Source organism: Daktulosphaira vitifoliae, unplaced genomic scaffold, assembly GCF_025091365.1.
Source record: "Daktulosphaira vitifoliae isolate Bord-2020 unplaced genomic scaffold, ASM2509136v1 Scaffold_46, whole genome shotgun sequence".
NCBI classification, from domain to species: domain Eukaryota; kingdom Metazoa; phylum Arthropoda; class Insecta; order Hemiptera; family Phylloxeridae; genus Daktulosphaira; species Daktulosphaira vitifoliae.
This window is the reverse complement of record NW_026099615.1, coordinates 14,045-20,075: the sequence shown is the minus strand read 5'-3', so window position 1 is coordinate 20,075 and position 6,031 is coordinate 14,045. Positions and strand designations below refer to the sequence as shown.

Below are 6,031 nucleotides of genomic sequence, written 5' to 3'. Positions count from 1 at the left end.
TAGCTTTTCACACCACTTATAGAGTTTTTTATAAGCTTTCAGAAAATGTATAGAAAATATCTGGACTCGTCTCGGAACATTCACCAATTCGCAAATTACTGTGGCCCAGTTGTTGCGTTTATACGCTATCAAAAGTCATTTCGAATTTAGAAGTAAAACTAATGAAGAACTTATCCAAAANCTGCTAAAAGGCAACTCGAATTTAGAAGTAAAACTAATGAAGAACTTATCCAAAATAAGACTTCTCATAAGCGTAAAGCTGATGACGCTCACTTAGATGCTGAAGAAAAATGGGGAAGAACTCCAAAACGACAAAAGCATCTGAAGCCAATAGGTCATCACCCATTTCAAGCAATATCCAAATCAGCAGAAAAAAAAAGGTTGAATAATGATTCACCTAAAACAGAGAAACAAACTATAAATGAAACATTATTGTTAAATGAGGTAAACAAGAAAACAGAAATTAATCAATTCAATTCAAAAATTGAAATAATTGTTTCCCCTGAAACTTATTTAAAAGATAATAGCGTTATAATAAATGATTGTGTTGATATTGAAAATATTAAAAAAAATCAGAGTCAAATTAATTCAATTAAAAATGATATAAGTAAGATATCATTTAAAGAATGTGATATGGAAGTTGAAAAATGTTCCAACAAATCAATACCAACTCCAGGTTGTTATAAAACTCCAGATAATAGTATTATTAGAAATAATTTGTACAATAACAATTTACCAAAAAATTTGGATTATTATAGAAAGGTTGAACACAAAAATAGAGTAAGTCATTTGTTTGGAGGTAGAGTGAAACATCTGAACTATATGGTTGGAACTTATTACCATATTATACCTGATACTTTATGTACCTTACAAACATTAGATATAGAGGACTTTATTTGTCTTAATGGAAGAAACTGGTTGAGTAACTTTATAATAGATATTTGTTTGGCTATTAAAGTCCCTAAAAAACAGTCGGATTTCAGTATATTATACTGTAATCAAGTGTCTGACATTTTAAGTAAATCAGAAGTGAATGAAGAATTAACAAATAAGTATAACTTTGTTGAAAATAGTACAGTCATTATGCCATGGTATGAGAGCACTCCAAGTCATTGGATTATAGCTGTTATAAAATTTAAAACAATTTATAATACCAAAAATATACCTGAAAATTCAGGGAAATGTTACATCATAGATCCATACTGTCCAAATTTGGATCCCAATGATAGTAATCAGGCTCGAAAATATACTTCAAGGTTTCAAAAACTAAATAAAGCATTGCATAAACATTGCACTTATAATGGTGGGCACATTCCTACTATTACATGGACTCAATATGAAGACATAAACATACCAAGACAAGTTGATAATAATGATATATGATAATAATGATTTTTATTGTATATTATGTGACGAGGGAAAAGATGAAACAAGAATGTCGTTAAGATTAATGAAACGGTCTCAAAAAAGAAATAATACCTAAAGTAGTAATATAATAAATAATTAAATATTATAATTCATCGGTTATATAGTACATACTAATTAAATTCAGTAGTATTCTGCGGAGTAATGCAAGTGTTAACTATTGTAATTAAGAATTAATATATCAATTTTCGAATAATAATAAGAAAATAATTACAATATTAGAGTTAATATAATCATCATGATAGACCGTTCTTACAGATAAATAGTATTTTGCTTTTACTCTTTTTAAACAAATACTCTTTAAAATATTAATTGTCATTCACATTTTTAGGTTGTTAAAAAATTGTGGACACTCATTGTAATCACACCTACTATAAGTAATCAATTATTTATGAATGATTTGTAGTAGACAGTCCGAAGTCTGGTATTCATTATTTAAATTTATGAACAAATTATGTTTATGAATTTATTAGAATTAACAAGTGGGACGGCATTGAGTGTTTAACAGATTTGACAAAATTTCTTAAAGCATTTTTTCGTTAACAAATAATGCTTTAATCAGTGATTTTATTCTATAGCGTAATTTGGACAAAATTTTTGAAGGGTCACATTTTTTTTAAATTCATCTAAAAGGCTATAGTTTATTAAAATTATTTTATTACGCATAAAATCGTTGATTATGCGGGGACTCATTTAGTTTTTTCGTAATTTTGTTATAATCATTTGTATGTTGTTAAATTCCCACTTTTTAATAAAGACGGTATGAAAGTTAAAAATGCATGTTCTACGTCTTAAAAAAAAATTGTATCATACGTTTGTAAATTAAATGGTGGTTGAAAAAATTAACTGTTAACGAGTTTTTATATTATGCTGATGAATTAATATGTATTGAACGATAAAAAATAATAAATTTCAAAAATTTCAATAACTTAATATAATAGTTCTATTACGTTAAAATTAGATAACTAATTAATGTAAAATTTCACCATTCGGAATATGTTATGAAATTACTGGGACTCGTCTACGATCACTGTCATAAATGCAAGTTGATGAGGCCAGTACGTGTGTCAATACGTTATCAAACATATTAAGCACTTTTTTTAATTGCAATATTCTGTTAGGTCGACGAACCAGGTTATGAACTTTGTATTAAATACAATGAAGAAAGACATATAAAAGCAAATTAACAAAGATTTTTTTTATAATATAATTTATTATAATTAAATAATATATAATTTATATATTATAAATTGTTTTTTTTTAATTTATAAATTAATAAATTTAAGTCAATATATAGATAGAGATATACATATATATATTTTATTTTCAAGCGCTTGTTGGCGGTGGCGCTTCTGTTGGCGGCGGCAATCCTGCTGCTAAAAAAAAATGTTTTTGTTTAAATTAGTTATCTTATAGGTATTGTTTTACAGTGGTCCAACGTTTAGGGAATTGAGAAATATTTTGAAATTCTATATTATCAATTTACTTTATAATTGTATTTTTATCATTGTTTCATAAAATTATAAAAAAAAAGAAGTAGTTAAAATCTTCAATTTCAAAAAACCATAATTGTAGCATTCTCTAAGAATTGCACCACTTTAATTTGTATTATTTTGTGTGTAAAATTACATAAGCAAACATAAAATTTGAAACTAGATTTATAGAGATTATGTGTTCATTAAATTGAACCTATAAAAAATTCCTTAGTATTAATAAATATATTTTTTTCCTCATATTTAAAACTCATAAGGCAATTTTTATTAAAAAAAAATGTTATAGAGCTTAAAATTTTACATTCNTAAAAAATGTTATATAGCTTAAAATTTTACATTCAGAATTGTTGTTAGTTAGAATTTTTCTTTTAATCAATTGTTTAATTAATTATAAAAATATAAATTTTACTGTGTTGATTTTTAAAAAATAAGGTTATACATAACAACTGAAATTTAAAAATCAAATTTAATTTATTATAAACTAGATAAACTAGAAACATAAAATGCATCTTATAAAGGTTGTCAACAAACCTTAAAAAACCAAATGAAAAAATATTAAAATAAATAAGTACCTTTAATGTGGCACTCCGGTTCCCCGTTCCCGGGGAAATGGCAATATTTGCATATCTCTGCCATAGGTGGATATCCAGCTGCTATAATTAAAAAATAAGGATTTATTATCAAGGTAAAAATAGATCATAATTATGAATATTGTTTAATTAGTGTAGTATTCATGATTGATTTAGTGTGATGAACTGGGTGTTCTAAGTCCAAGTTCGATCACGCGGATAAGTGTTGTCAGGAAGAGTCAAAATAATAACAATTATAATGTAACATTCACTTATTGAACACTGACCACCGAGAAGATGGTCAAGTCCCCTTTTTTATTTACAGTGTTCATTAAATAAACATTAAATATTAAAACCATAATACTTTCTTCAATTAAAGTATTAGGCAGTATAATCTTACTTTCTAGTAATTACACAATGTTACATATAAATTCCTTAAAACTAAAATTTACAAAATTATGCGTTCACGACATTAGTAACAATTGACACAATACTATTTATTAAATATGCGACATAAAATAAATCAGGATTAACCTGTAGGCTTACGTTAATTATTAAAGCAAGACACAAAAATTAAAAAAACAGTTTTTAGATGAGAAAAAATTACTTTTAGAATGTTATTAAATTTAAAAAGAAATATAACACAAATATTACCTTTGACATGGCATTCCATCTCCCCGTGCCCGGGAAGACCACAATAAGAACACTTTTTTTCTATTGGAGGCAGACCAGCAGCTAAAAAAAATAATTGAAATTAGCAATAATTTTATTAGTCTCAATTAAGTATAACGACAAAATTAAACATTATACATGAATAAAAACACATTGAAAGTATAACCCAAGATTTGCTAACTAAATAATAGGTTATACTACTAGTGAGAATTAAACAAAATTATTACCTTTTACATGACAATGATTAACAATNAACTGTAATTGGTGGATTCTCGTTTGTATCATTATCCTCATTAACACCAAAAATCAAAATATTCTTTGACTTTTCCATGCGCTCTTGAATTTCACGAATTAAGTTCACTTCAGAATTTATATTCGTAGTAGATGGGTCAAGAGAATTAACATGTTTACGTAATNGTAGTAGATGGGTCAAGAGAATTAACATGTTTACGTAATGTATCAAGCTCGTTTTTAAGAATTCTGTTTTCTTCCCTCAAGTTAGCAATATCGGTTGTAAGGTTTTCAAGTTTGTTGATAATTGAATCAGTTTTGTTTTCTTGAAACGATATTTTTGTTGCAATTGAAGTAAGCTTGTTGTCTTGGATTTTGAGAGCTTTCATTATATCTGATAATGAAGGTTCAATTTTTGACGTTTGGTTCTGTACAGGAGATTTGATTATTTTTGACATATTGAACTTAAGTAATATTTAAGTAAAAATATGTGAATTGAAAGCTTGGTAATTAAATATATTGTAATTTATATACTGTAAACGGATATCGTAAGTTACTAAATTAACAGATAAACGGAACGGATAATAATAACATGTTCACGGGTAAACAATCAACAGTACACTGTTTTATTGATAAATTAGAATATCTTTTTCAATTTTTGAGAGTAATATCTTCAACTAGATACGAATTGTAGTCATTTGACGTATCGTTGAAAAAAACAGGTCAAGTTAGAGCAGAGAAAATAAATCATTGTCACAAAAAAATACCTTCTCAGATTTGCATCGAAGCTAAAACTTAAAATATAGTAAAATTATTTTAATATGAATAAGAAATTTCTTCTCGCATGGGGCGACTAAAATGATGGGATCCTTGATCTTAACTGAAGTTATTGAATCTAAATAAGATAAAAATCAAAGCAGTTGAAAATTTATACTAACTTAAAAAGAATTAAGAAAAAATGCAATAAATTCATTGCCATACGCGGGTTGGAACCTCGTACCCCAAGCGTGTAAATTGCAAGTTTTACCGACTCGACAACCGTACGCCGATTGAAAATTTTGTCTATTTATGCTAGTTCAAATTTCAAAATTATTTTTCTCGACCAAAAAAAAAGCAAACAAATTTAAACAAGTTTAACTTTCTATGCTATGTCAATTTTATTTATATAATATTTATCCAAATCAGTGTACTCTCCTTGTCATGTATTTATTTTAAAATAAAATATTTGCACAATAATGTAAAATTGTACAACAGTCTTTACTGCTTTGTCTGCTGCCCAATCAGAGAGCTTGATTTTTTTTCCTATTGTACTCACAAGGGGAGGTCACGGTGTGGTACCCACCGATTTTCATAAAATGTATATAGATCTATTCTATATTGACTATTTAATCACCTTTATTTCGAATTTGTTGCCAATGCCCCCCCTAAGTCGAGAAAATCGACTTTGAAAATTGTTGTTTAACTTTAATAGAGTTAATTTTTCAATTGGGATAAGGTCGTACTATTGTCTAATGGATAGCGCGTGACAGTCCGATCATGGGGTTCCGAGTTCGAATCTCTGAACGAGACATGATTTTTTGCATTTTTTTTTCACTTTTTTTTTAAAATTTTTAACTTTTATTATTATATTACTATTTTTTA

The 6,031-nt window shown here is 26.9% G+C and overlaps 1 long non-coding RNA gene across 2 annotated transcripts; it reads right to left on the bottom strand.

The window, feature by feature from the left end:
- Positions 1 to 2,715: 2,715 nt before the first annotated feature.
- On the bottom strand, positions 2,716 to 4,411 carry LOC126908935 (uncharacterized). 2 transcript variants are annotated; one of them, XR_007704877.1, is made up of 4 exons: positions 4,387 to 4,411; positions 4,142 to 4,222; positions 3,491 to 3,571; positions 2,716 to 2,801 (listed from the first exon to the last, which is right to left on the bottom strand). It is a non-coding gene; the product is annotated as an uncharacterized LOC126908935 (long non-coding RNA). The 2 variants fall into 2 exon arrangements; XR_007704876.1 differs by lacking the exon at positions 4,387 to 4,411 and having other exon boundaries at positions 4,142 to 4,338.
- Positions 4,412 to 6,031: the final 1,620 nt, after the last annotated feature.